The sequence below is a fragment of the Anomaloglossus baeobatrachus genome, chromosome 2 (assembly GCF_048569485.1).
Source record: "Anomaloglossus baeobatrachus isolate aAnoBae1 chromosome 2, aAnoBae1.hap1, whole genome shotgun sequence".
In the NCBI taxonomy this organism is placed as follows: Eukaryota; Metazoa; Chordata; class Amphibia; order Anura; family Aromobatidae; genus Anomaloglossus; species Anomaloglossus baeobatrachus.
Window position 1 is genome coordinate 260382087 of NC_134354.1, and position 14280 is coordinate 260396366.

Below are 14280 nucleotides of genomic sequence, written 5' to 3' on the forward strand. Positions count from 1 at the left end.
ACGGCCCCCCACACACACACACACGGCCCCCACACACACACACACACGGCCCCCACACACACACACACGGCCCCCACACACACACACACACGGCCCCCACACACACACACACGGCCCCCACACACACACACACACGGCCCCCACACACACACACACGGCCCCCACACACACACACACGGCCCCCACACACACACACACGGCCCCCACACACACACACACGGCCCCCACACACACACACACGGCCCCCACACACACACACACGGCCCCCACACACACACACGGCCCCCACACACACACACGGCCCCCACACACACACACGGCCCCCACACACACACACGGCCCCCACACACACACACGGCCCCCACACACACACACGGCCCCCCACACACACACACACGGCCCCCCACACACACACACGGCCCCCACACACACACGGCCCACACACACACACACGGCCCCCCACACACACACACACACACGGCCCACACACACACACACACACACACGGCCCACACACACACACACGGCCCACACACACACACGGCCCACACACACACACACGGCCCACACACACACACACGGCCCACACACACACACACGGCCCCCACACACACGGCCCCACACACACACACGGCCCCACACACACACACCGGCCCACACACGGCCCCCACACACGGCCCCCACACACACACACACACACACACGGCCCCCACACACACGGCCCCCACACACACACGGCCCCCACACACACACACACACGGCCCCCACACACACACACACACGGCCCCCCACACACACACACACACGGCCCCCACACACACACACACGGCCCCCACACACACACACACACGGCCCCCACACACACACACACACGGCCCCCACACACACACACACACGGCCCCCACACACACACACACACGGCCCCCACACACACACACACACGGCCCCCACACACACACACACACGGCCCCCAAACACACACACACACGGCCCCCACACACACACACGGCCCCCACACACACACACGGCCCCCACACACACACACACGGCCCCCACACACACGGCCCCCACACACACACACGGCCCCCACACACACACACACACACGGCCCCCACACACACACACGGCCCCCACACACACACACACACACGGCCCCCCACACACACACACGGCCCCCACACACACACACGGCCCCCACACACACACACGGCCCCCACACACACACACGGCCCCCACACACACACACGGCCCCCACACACACACACGGCCCCCACACACACACACGGCCCCCACACACACACACGGCCCCCACACACACACACGGCCCCCACACACACACACGGCCCCCACACACACACACGGCCCCCCACACACACACACGGCCCCCACACACACACACGGCCCCCACACACACACACGGCCCCCACACACACACACGGCCCCCACACACACACGGCCCCCACACACACACGGCCCCCACACACACACGGCCCCCACACACACACGGCCCCCACACACACACACACACGGCCCCCACACACACACACGGCCCCCACACACACACACACACGGCCCCCACACACACACGGCCCCCACACACACACACACACGGCCCCCCACACACACACGGCCCCCACACACACACACACGGCCCCCACACACACACCGGCCCCCACACACACACACACACGGCCCCCACACACACACACACGGCCCCCACACACACACACACGGCCCCCACACACACACACACGGCCCCCACACACACACACACGGCCCCCACACACACGGCCCCCACACACACGGCCCCCACACACACACACACACACGGCCCCCACACACACACGCCCCCACACACACACACACACGGCCCCCACACACACACACACACGGCCCCCACACACACACACGGCCCCCACACACACACACACACACACGGCCCCCACACACACACACGGCCCCCACACACACACGGCCCCCACACACACACACACACACCACGGCCCCACACACACACGGCCCCCACACACACACGGCCCCCACACACACACACACACGGCCCCCACACACACACGGCCCCCACACACACACGGCCCCACACACACGGCCCCACACACACACACGGCCCCCACACACACACGGCCCCCACACACACCACACACGGCCCCACACACACACACACACACACGGCCCCCACACACACACACACACACACGGCCCCCACACACACACACGGCCCCCACACACACACACGGCCCCCACACACACACACGGCCCCCACACACACACACGGCCCCCACACACACACACGGCCCCCACACACACACACGGCCCCCACACACACACACACACGGCCCCCACACACACACACACACGGCCCCACACACACACACACACGGCCCCCCACACACACACACACACGGCCCCCACACACACACACACACGGCCCCCACACACACACACACACGGCCCCCACACACACACACACACGGCCCCCACACACACACACACACGGCCCCCACACACACACACACACGGCCCCCACACACACACACACACGGCCCCCACACACACACACACACGGCCCCCACACACACACACACACGGCCCCCACACACACACACACACGGCCCCCACACACACACACACACGGCCCCCACACACACACACACACGGCCCCCACACACACACACACACGGCCCCCACACACACACACACACGGCCCCACACACACACACACACGGCCCCCACACACACACACACACGGCCCCCACACACACACACACACGGCCCCCACACACACACACACACGGCCCCCACACACACACACACACGGCCCCCACACACACACACACACGGCCCCCACACACACACACACACGGCCCCCACACACACACACACACACGGCCCCCCACACACACACACACGGCCCCCCACACACACACACACACACGGCCCCCCACACACACACACACGGCCCCCACACACACACACACGGCCCCCACACACACACACGGCCCCACACACACACACACGGCCCCCACACACACACACACACGGCCCCCACACACACCACACGGCCCCCACACACACACACGGCCCCCACACACACACACACGGCCCACACACACACACGGCCCCCACACACACACACGGCCCCCACACACACACACGGCCCCCACACACACACACGGCCCCCACACACACACACGGCCCCCACACACACACGGCCCCCCACACACACAGGCCCCCCTTCGCCCCCTGCCCAGTGCGAGCCCCCACCAAACGTGCAGCGTCACCCCCTGCCCAGTGCCGGCCCCCCTCACAACGTGCACCGTCACCCCCTGCCCAGTGCCGGCCCCCCTCAACGTGCAGCGTCACCCCCTGCCCAGTGCCGGCCCCCCCATCACAACGTGCAGCGTCACCCCCCTGCCCAGTGCCGGCCCCCCCATCACAACGTGCAGCGTCACTCCCTGCCCAGTGCCAGCCCCCTCACAACGTGCAGCGTCACCCCCCTGCCCAGTGCCAGCCCCACCCCAACGGGCCGCGCCCCGCTGCCCAGCGAGCCCCCGCAGCGTCCCTCGCAGGGAGAGAGAGGCTGCACGTCGGGGGGGGGGCTCGCAGGGAGAGAGAGGCTGCACGTCGGGGGGGCTCGCAGGGAGAGAGAGGCTGCACGTCGGGGGGGGCTCGCACCACTGCCCCGCGAGAGCCCACAACAACACGCACCACTGCCCAGCGAGAACCCCCAAACGTGCAGCGTCACCCTCCGCGAGCCCCCCCCCTTAAACATGCAGCGTCACCCCCCTGGCCACTGCGAGCCCCCCAAACATGCAGCGTCACCCCCTGGCCACTGCGAGCCCCCCAAACATGCGTCACCCCCTGGCCTCTGCGAGCCCCCCAAACATGCAGCGTCACCCCCTGGCCACTGCGAGCCCCCCAAACATGCAGCGTCACCCCCTGGCCACTGTGAGCCCCCCAAACATGCAGCGTCACCCCCCTGGCCACTGCGAGCCCCCCAAACATGCGTCACCCCCTGGCCACTGCGAGCCCCCCCTGGCCAGTGCAAGCCCCGCAAACGTGCAACGTCGCCCCCCGGCCAGTGCGAGCCCCCCCAAACGTGCAACGTCGCCCCCCAGCCAGTGCGAGCCCCCCCAAACATTTAGCGTCGCTCACTGCCCAGTGCCAGCCCCCCAAAACGTGCAGCGTCACCCCCTGCGAGCCCCCCCAAGCGTGCAGTGTCACACCCTGCCCAGTGCAAGTTCCCACCAAACGTGTCAGCCCCTGCCAGCCCCCCAAACGTGAAGCGTCGCCCCCTGCCCAGTGCCAGCCCCCCCCAAACGTGAAGCGTCGCCCCCTGCCCAGTGCCAGCCCCCCCAAACGTGCAGCGTCGCCCCCTGCCCAGTGCCAGCCCCCCCCCCCCAAACGTGCAGCGTCGCCCCATGCCCAGTGCCAGCCCCCCCCCAACGTGCAGTGTCTCCCCCTACCAGCCCCCCCAAACGTGCAGCGTCACCCAGGGCCAGCCCCCCCAAACGTGCAGCGTCGCCCAGGGCCAACCCCCCCCAGTGCCAGCCCTTCCAAACGTGCAGCGTCGCCCAGTGCCAGCCCCCCCCAAACGCGCAGCGTCGCCCAGTGCCAGCCCCCCCCAAACGCGCAGCGTCGCTCACTGCCCAGTGCCAGCCCCCCCCCCCCCCCCAAACGTGCAGCATCGCTCACTGCCCAGTGCCAGCCCCCCCCCCCCCCAAACGTGCAGCGTCACCCCCTGGCCAGTGCGAGTCCCCCAAACATGCAGCGTCGCCCCCTGCAAGCCCCCCCAAAACGTGCAGCGTCGCCCCCTGCAAGCCCCCCCCAAAACGTGCAGCGTCGCCCCCTGCAAGCCCCCCCCCCAAAACGTGCAGCGTCGCCCCCTACCAGCCCCCCCAAAACGTGCAGCGTCGCCCCCTACCAGCCCCCCCAAAACGTGCAGCGTCACCCAGGGCCAGCCGCCCCAAACGTGCAGCGTCGCCCAGGGCCAACCCCCCCAGTGCCAGCCCTTCCAAACGTGCAGCGTCGCCCAGTGCCAGCCCCCCCAAACGCGCAGCGTCGCCCAGTGCCAGCCCCCCCCAAAGGCGCAGCGTCGCCCAGTGCCAGCCCCCCCCCCCCCAAACGCGCAGCGTCGCCCAGTGCCAGCCCCCCCCCCCCCCCCCCAAACGCGCAGCGTCGCTCACTGCCCAGTGCCAGCCCCCCCCCCCCCCCCAAACGTGCAGCGTCGCCCCCTGGCCAGTGCGAGTCCCCCAAACATGCAGCGTCGCCCCCTGCAAGCCCCCCCCAAAACGTGCAGCGTCGCCCCCTGCAAGCCCCCCCCCAAAACGTGCAGCGTCACCCAGGGCCAGCCCCCCCCAAACGTGCAGCGTCGCCCAGGGCCAACCCCCCCAGTGCCAGCCCCTTCCAAAACGTGCAGCGTCGCCCAGTGCCAGCCCCCCCCAAACGCGCAGCGTCGCCCAGTGCCAGCCCCCCCCCAAAGGCGCAGCGTCGCCCAGTGCCAGCCCCCCCCCAAAACGTGCAGCGTCGCCCCCTGCAAGCCCCCCCCCAAAACGTGCAGCGTCGCCCCCTGCAAGCCCCCCCCAAAACGTGCAGCGTCGCCCCCTGCAAGCCCCCCCCCAAAACGTGCAGCGTCGCCCCCCTGCAAGCCCCCCCCCAAAACGTGCAGCGTCGCCCCCTGCAAGCCCCCCCCCAAAACGTGCAGCGTCGCCCCCTGCAAGCCCCCCCCCAAAACGTGCAGCGTCGCCCCCTGCAAGCCCCCCCCCAAAACGTGCAGCGTCGCCCCCTGCAAGCCCCCCCCAAAACGTGCAGCGTCGCCCCCCTGCAAGCCCCCCCCAAAACGTGCAGCGTCGCCCCCTGCAAGCCCCCCCCAAAACGTGCAGCGTCGCCCCCTGCAAGCCCCCCCCAAAACGTGCAGCGTCGCCCCCTGCAAGCCCCCCCCAAAACGTGCAGCGTCGCCCCCTGCAAGCCCCCCCCCAAAACGTGCAGCGTCGCCCCCTGCAAGCCCCCCCCAAAACGTGCAGCGTCGCCCCCTGCAAGCCCCCCCCCAAAACGTGCAGCGTCGCCCCCTGCAAGCCCCCCCCAAAACGTGCAGCGTCGCCCCCCTGCAAGCCCCCCCCAAAACGTGCAGCGTCGCCCCCTGCAAGCCCCCCCCAAACGTGCAGCGTCGCCCCCTGCAAGCCCCCCCCCAAACGTGCAGCGTCGCCCCCTGCAAGCCCCCCCAAACGTGCAGTGTCGCCCCCTGCAAGCTCCCCCCAAACGTGCAGCGTCGCCCCCCTGCCAGTGCCAGCCCCCCCCCAAACGTGCAGCGTTGCTCACTGCCCAGTGCCAGCCCCCCCAAACGTGCAGCGTCGCTTACTGCCCAGTGCCAGCCTCCCCAAACGTGCAGCCAGTGCCAGCCCCCCCAAACGTGCAGCGTCGCTCACTGCCCAGTGCCAGCCCCCCCAAACGTTCAGCGTCGCCCCCTGAAAGCCCCCCCAAACGTGCAGCGTCGCTCACTGCCCAGTGCCAGCCCCCCCAAACGTGCAGCGTCGCTCACTGCCCAGTGCCAGCCCCCCCAAACGTGCAGCGTCCGCTCACTGCCCAGTGCCAGCCCCCCCAAACGTGGCAGCGTCGCTCACTGCCCAGTGCCAGCCCCCCCAAACGTGCAGCGTCGCTCACTGCCCAGTGCCAGCCCCCCCAAACGTGCAGCGTCGCTCACTGCCCAGTGCCAGCCCCCCCAAACGTGCAGCGTCGCTCACTGCCCAGTGCCAGCCCCCCCAAACGTGCAGCGTCGCTCACTGCCCAGTGCCAGCCCCCCCAAACGTGCAGCGTCGCTCACTGCCCAGTGCCAGCCCCCCCAAACGTGCAGCGTCGCTCACTGCCCAGTGCCAGCCCCCCCAAACGTGCAGCTTCACCCCCTGTCCAGTGCGAGTCCACCCCAAACATGCAGTCGCTCCGTGGCAAGTGCGAAACGTTCCACATTGCCTCCTGCAAGCCCCCCCCAAACATGCAGCGTCGCCTCCTGCCTAGAATAACCCCCACATTCCTTATGAAACCTCCACAGCATCGCCCCCTGCTCCGTGTAACCCCCCTTCATAAGCCACTTACCTTATGGAAGCCTCCACAGAACGGTGCTGCAGCTTCAGCACATGCCCTGAGATATACACGAGCTGCAGCCCCCAGTGGTGACAGGAGACACTGCTCTGTGCCCCCAACATCCAGGCTGAGACCCCAGAGCTATAACTAATGAGGGAAAGCTGAATATTCCCCCATCTCAGGGTCAGGATCCTCCGCTCTGCACTGAGGAGCCCGGGCACTGCCGCTTCCCGCTCACAGATCTGCACGGTACTGAGGAGGCCCCGCCCCTTCCGGTGACATCATGATTTCATGAAATCACTCCTCCCCCTCAAAAAATCAACTCCGATCTAGCCTCTACCGTGCACTGGACCATAGTCGCCTGCGGCTGCTTCCTCTTTGCTCAGGCTCTCGGCCTACTGCACCGAGGAGTCGGAAAGGCCTAGAGCGGGCTCGGCCGGTAAGAACCGTTCTGTTGTATAGCGTCTCGTACATTGTGTGGTGATGGCTCCGCCGCTCGGGCCCGGACCTGCAGGTGAGGGAGGGGGTGAGGGGCCGCCGCTGTTGCTGTGCGGTATTATGAGGCGCCGTCAGGTAACAAGAAAAGCCGAGTTCTTGGGAAAATGCGCCAAAAAGTTTCCATTTCTTTGTGATCAGCTGAAGTTCTCCCATCAGTGTAGTGCGGAGAGCTAGAGACCTGCCGGTGCGGGGCTGCTGTGTGCCACGGGACAGTGCCCACGGGACAGTGCCCACGGGATAGTGCCCACGGGACAGTGCCCACGTCACGGCAGACTGCTCTCAGAAACAAGCATCTTGTGACAGACCATGGTGGCCTAGGCCGGCTAAATACAAAAATACCACCGGTGCCAGTGGACGGTCGGTGTGTCACCAGTGGACGGTCGGTGTGTCACCAGTGGACGGTCGGTGTGTCACCAGTGGACGGTCGGTGTGTCACCAGTGACGGTCGGTGTGTCACCAGTGGACGGTCGGTGTGTCACCAGTGGACGGTCAGTGTATGTTTTTACCATCAGTACATTCAGTGTCTGTTTTGTTTTTTTCATTGGTGTATGGTCTGTATGGGTTTTTACTGTGTTTTTACCATCAGTTTGTCATCAGTGTACAGTCCGTGTATGTCTGCACTGTCGGTGTGTCATAAATTGATGGTAAAAACAGACAATACACTTATGACACACTGACAGTGCAGACATACACGGACCGTACGCCGATGACAAACCGACACACGGACCGTACGCTGATGACAAACCGACACACGGACCGTACGCCGATGACAAACCGACACTACACTGATAAATTGATGGTAAAAACAGACAATACACTTATCAGTGTAGTGTCGGTTTGTCATCGGCGTACGGTCCGTGTGTCGGTTTGTCATCAGCGTACGGTCCGTGTGTCGGTTTGTCATCGGCGTACGGTCCGTGTGTCGGTTTGTCATCGGCGTACGGTCCGTGTGTCGGTTTGTCATCGGCGTACGGTCCGTGTGTCGGTTTGTCATCAGCGTACGGTCCGTGTGTCGGTTTGTCATCGGCGTACGGTCCGTGTGTCGGTTTGTCATCGGCGTACGGTCCGTGTGTCGGTTGTCATCAGCGTACGGTCCGTGTGTCGGTTTGTCATCGGCGTACGGTCCGTGTGTCGGTTTGTCATCGGCGTACGGTCCGTGTGTCGGTTTGTCATCGGCGTACGGTCCGTGTGTCGGTTTGTCATCGGCGTACGGTCCGTGTGTCGGTTTGTCATCGGCGTACGGTCCGTGTGTCGGTTTGTCATCGGCGTACGGTCCGTGTGTCGGTTTGTCATCGGTGTACGGTCCGTGTGTCCATGTTTACTTTTAGTTGTCATCAGTGTTCTTCACAGATTGATATATTACATAGCTTCGCCTTTGCAATGTTAAATATGTAGCCCACACTGGTGCCATCTGTGTGCTATGCACTTTACACGGACCCATACACTGGTATTGGCAGTATTCGTCCGTGATACTAGAGAAAAAGACGTCTCCATGAGTATTGTACAGACATACGATCTGCGAAAAAACCGGATGTGTGAATATTAGATTATAATGGATACATGTTGTATCCATGAAAAAAAAACCCAGATATAACACGGTTGTGCCATGAGGACATCTGAAGGAGACCAAAGAAGTCTGCCTGATATGGTTGGTTCAAATTGATTCTTATGTCCTATTCCAACAGCCTGTTGCAGTGATCTGCTGCCGATGGCTGGGAGAGCTAGTGCTCCATCTCGGAGACATCCGCGGCTCTTCTATTGATTAGCTGACCTGTACCGATGCCAGTACCAGCTGTTGCCTACCAACATCCATGGCCTTTCTTTTTATTAGCCGACCTACCATGATGTCAGTACCACCTCTTATCTGATGACATCTGCAGCTCTTTTCTAATTTGTTGGCCTGACCTGATGTTAGTACTGCCCTCTTATTAGCTGGCCTGGCAGGAAGTCTGTACCGCCTCTTATTTGCTATTGTTTTGATTGGCTCTTCTTTTGATTGGCTGATCTGGTATGACATCAATAACGACTCTTATTGCCGGTGTCCACATCATTTCGTTGATTAGACAAAGAAGAGCCTTGGTTGTCCCCAGGTAAGAGGCAGCACACCCTCTCCCCGATCAGTGGCCAATGGGATGTGGGAATAAATTCGCTCCGCTGCCGTTCACATGCTATCCCACCCTGTGCCCATTAAGGGCTGATAACCAGCAAACAACAATTTTATAAGTTCATGTTTTTCTGTTGTTAGCAGGGTCTAAATTCACACTCATGTAGAGTATATTGTAGATATATTGTGACTTATTCTCAATATTGTACCACTTCCTTTTGTTTTGCCATAAAATGTGGACCTTTCATGCATTACGTGGAATGCTAGTCTAGGTTAGTAGGATTAGAAACAGACTAGTGAACAGAGCCTTAGGCCAGATTCACATATCAGTGTTCAAATATGGATAGTGATGGATATCCTGCTCCGAACTTGAGGGCCAATGAGGGAATGAGTTTGTGTTGGTACCCCTTGACCAGTCTGCGAAGGACAAACGTATGTGTGAATGCAGAAAAGAAACTGTGGAAGACCTTGTTTAAAAACAAACAGGAAAACACTTCCAATTGTGTGGAACCACCCTAAGGCTATGTGCCCACGCTGCGGAAAATGCGCGGATTTTGCCGCGGATTTCTCGCGGAAAAGCCGTGGATTTTCCGAAAATCTGCAGCAGCGGCACTTCCCAGCCATTTCTACGGCTTTTTGGAAATGCTGTGCCCATGCTGCGGATTTTTCCGCAGCGGATTTGGTGCTGATTTTGATCCGGAAAAATCTGCAACATGTCAATTATTGTTGCGGATTTTGAGCCGGATTTTGGCTTTAAAATTGAGAAAAAAAAAATCTGCATCAAATCCGCGGGAATTCCGCAGTAAATCCGCGGCAAATCCGCACCTTTGAAAAGGTGCGGATTTTGCGGGAAAGCTGCGGATTTTGGTGCAGAAAAAATCCGCAGCTACATTCTCCCGTGGACACATAGCCTTAGGGGTACTTCTCACATAGCGAGATCGCTGCTGAGTCACGGTTTTTGTGACGCACCAGTGACCTCATTAGCAATCTCGCTGTGTGTGACACTGAGCAGCGATCTGGCCCCTGCTGTGAAATCGCTGCCCGTTACACACTGCTCTGGTTCATTTTTTGGACGTTGCTCTCCCGCTGTGAAGCAGCAACGATCTGAATGTGCAGGGAGCCGGCTTCTGGCAGCCTGCGGTAAGCTGTAACCAAGCAAAGTGCTTTGCATGGTTACCCGATATTTACCTTGGTTACTAGCGTTCGCCGCTCTCAGGCTGCCAGTGCCGGCTCCCTGCACACGTAGCCAGAGTACACATCGGGTACATAAGCAAAGCGTTGCTTATTAACCCGATGTGTACTCTGGCTACGAGTGCAGGGAGCCAGCGCTAAGCGGTGTGCACTGGTAACCAAGGTAAATATCGGGTAACCAAGTGCTTGGTTACCCGATATTTACCTTAGTTACCAAGCGCAGCATCGCATCCACGCGTCGCTGGGGGCTGGTCGCTGGTGAGATCTGCCTGATTGACAGCTCACCAGCGACCATGTAGCGACGCACCAGCGATCCTGACCAGGTCAGATCCGCTGGTGGGATCGCTGGAGCGTCGCTAAAGTATGACTGTACCCTAAAGGGGTCAGCAAATTAGCTTATGCAAATTTACAGTAGCAGCTTGACTTGTGTTATAAAAGAATTAGTAAGATTAGTAAGTCTACTGATGTAGCTCCTCTGTTTAAAAAAAAACCCAAAGAGTTTATGGCTGAATCCATACAGCATAGGCTGTCAACTTCAGGTCAGCAGACCCACACTCATCCGGGTCATTCCGTGTCAAGTGGACCAGTTTTAAAAATCGTCCCCACTCGACGTTCTCCGTTTTTGCTGAAAATTTATAAGGATGTACATGTATGTTTGAAAAGAGGTTCTGTAAATTTTTAGGGCCAGATCTCAAATATATTGGGCACTGTTGACCTTTCACTGGAGGCCCCCCCCCAAGCCTGCAGCTTCAGCTAAGAGGATTTTGCAAACTTTGGCACATAGCCATTAGAGTTCTATACTGGCTATGATGCTGAAATTTGGCATACTAGCTCAACTTTTGCTGCTAAACACGATAAAATTATTACCGGCTATGACAAAACAATATTTCGGCCGCAATTTTGTGTTAAAGCAGCTTGCAAAACGCGTCGCATAAAATTTATGCCAAACTTTGCCCTTATATAACTCAAGACCAAAAACCAATAGTAACTGGTGCTTTGCCCTGTACAACAAACATCTTCATGACTTTGCATTGCTGCAATATCACGGTCAAAGCATATGTATTTGTGGAAATATTCACACCCACATATGATGAAAAACTTAAAAAAAAAAAGAATTTTACCTATTTTTAGGTCAAATTTCCCAAAAAGGGTACCCCTAAAATATATTAATTCTGTTATCATTTAAAGAGCACATTTTTCTCTACAAGGATCATTGGGGTTTTTTTTGGAGTCTCTCCATTTAAGAAAAGAAAAATGCCACTGAACATGGTGTTATTTATTAATACGCAATGAATGGTAACTGCACTATTCAAACCCTTGCGTTGGTCCATGGTGGTTATACCACAACCAATTCCCTAAGAATTGGTCTTGTAATCCTATTAAGAATTGTAATAATGCTGTCTTTCAAGAATTGGCAGCTCCATCGCCTAGGAGCCATGGCCGATAGCCGTGCAAGGCAAGTCGCGGGTGGGTCTCTTTATCGCAGGTTCCAAAGTCTGAGGGTGGGTGTCTTTGCCTAGGATCCCAAGCCTAATATTGGGTATCTTTTGTTGGTTCCCAAGCCATAATGTTCAGTCTAAGTGGTCTGGAATTGTTGCTGAATTTGCAAAATAATCGGTTCAGAGAAGCTGTATTGTCGGCCCATTGCTGTTGCAGCTGGTGCTGGAATTATTGCAATGATTGACTGCTCGGGAATCCAGCATGTATCATTTCTCACAGGCCAGTGAAAGAAGCTAGCTGCTCCATGAGGATGCATAAAATGTATTAATGCATCATGGTCGTCGACTGAAATTTCAGAAATATTTCCAATCCACCAGTTCCTATCGTAAATGCAGGCAATGTATTGCCCTGGCTGGAGGTTTGCAATTGGCACAAAAGGCATTTCTGATCTGACAGATCAATCTACATGGGCAATGAAAGATGAAGGGTCATTTGACACCCTTGAAATGCGAATCTTTTTGTCATCAATTGGCACAAACTGGTGATTTTCTCTTGTTCCAGCAATTGTATGTCCATCTTTGAACCTTTCCTCTTGAACTACCCGTATTTCGTCAATTTTTTCTTTTGGAACAAAAAAAAACTTGATTCCATGCAGTTGCTCGTTGCAAAAGTTGAATAAATCCACCGGGGTCAGTATTTGGTTTTCAGTTGGGCGTTGAAGACTGGCACGAGCTGCCAACCTCTTTGCTGTCCCTCCAATCCCATCACCGGGGCGACTTTCCATGACTGGTACCAAAAAAAATTCCATTCAGCGCTGATATTGAAATCAGCATTGTGGTGGCACAAGTTGAGAACATTTTTGAAATTTTTGTACTGGGCTGCAGAATCCATCACTGAAGTAGTGGATATGATGAATCCCATTGATGAGTCTTGAGATACTCCACAATTACTGTTAAGAAAGTGTGGACTGCAACTGTGTCATGTCGTGAGCAATCACTGATTATGCACAAGCTGATGTTCTGCGCAGCTTCACCATTTAACTCCTTGAAGTAAATTACAAATGGGTGTACTGTCGCTTGACTATTTTCCCAGTGGAAACCTTGAATGGCATCTTGAACAATAAATGAGTAATTTTCAGCAAAGTCCATAAAGATCACAAGCTCTCCAGGTCTCAGATGTTCCTTCAACGATTTCAGATAGCAGCTTTGATGCTTGGCGATGTAGTGATGGCTACAAAGTTTAGAAATTTTCAAAACCAATTCTTCAATGAAATCTTCGATAGTCAGTTGTTTGGTATCAAGCGTGTCTCGATCTGTGTGAATCCATTGTTTGAACTCAATAATATCATCAGGGTCACTGTTGACAAACACATTGACTAGAAATTCTTTTAAAACTTCAGGACCCGGGCATTTATCACAACGGCCAAGCATACAGTCCTTGGATTCAATTCCACAGACCATTTTGCATAGGAGTTCTTTGTAGTCATCATTGATTGGGCATGCTGCAAGCATTAGTTTGACATTTTGGTGAATGGTACACTTACGGAATGTGTTCCAGCAGATCCAACGGTTACGCACCACTTTGGCTGAAGCTCACAAAACTTTGAAAATCCAATTTCAGGGCCATTCCGATCCCAATAGGCAACAAACATTTCCCTCATATTGCTCAGTAATAGTCGCTTTTGCATCTGCTTTTTTTCTCCTGCTATTCGCACTGATACATAGTCTTTTTTTCCAGGGCACATTCGACTGAATTCATCATCCTCAAAAAATGCCTGCACCTTTTTCTTCACTTCCTCAGAATCTTTCTTGCCACACTTGATTGTAGGTAAGGCTAAGATCCCATGTTCACATTTAAGCTTTCGAGCTTGTTTGACCATTCGTTCAGAGACTCCGAATTCGTCTGATATAGCCTTAATGGACCAACTGTTAGGTGCCAATGTCAAGATTTGG

General features: G+C 57.8%; 1 protein-coding gene across 1 annotated transcript in view; it reads left to right on the forward strand.

The window, feature by feature from the left end:
• The first annotated feature begins 7384 nt into the window (after positions 1-7384).
• LOC142291331 (zinc finger CCCH domain-containing protein 11A-like) overlaps positions 7385-14280 on the forward strand; it is a 183930-nt gene continuing 177034 nt past the window's right edge. The window contains exon 1 of the mRNA XM_075335799.1: positions 7385-7534. The gene's annotated coding sequence lies outside the window, so the exon portion shown is untranslated. The remainder of the gene's footprint in view (positions 7535-14280) is intronic.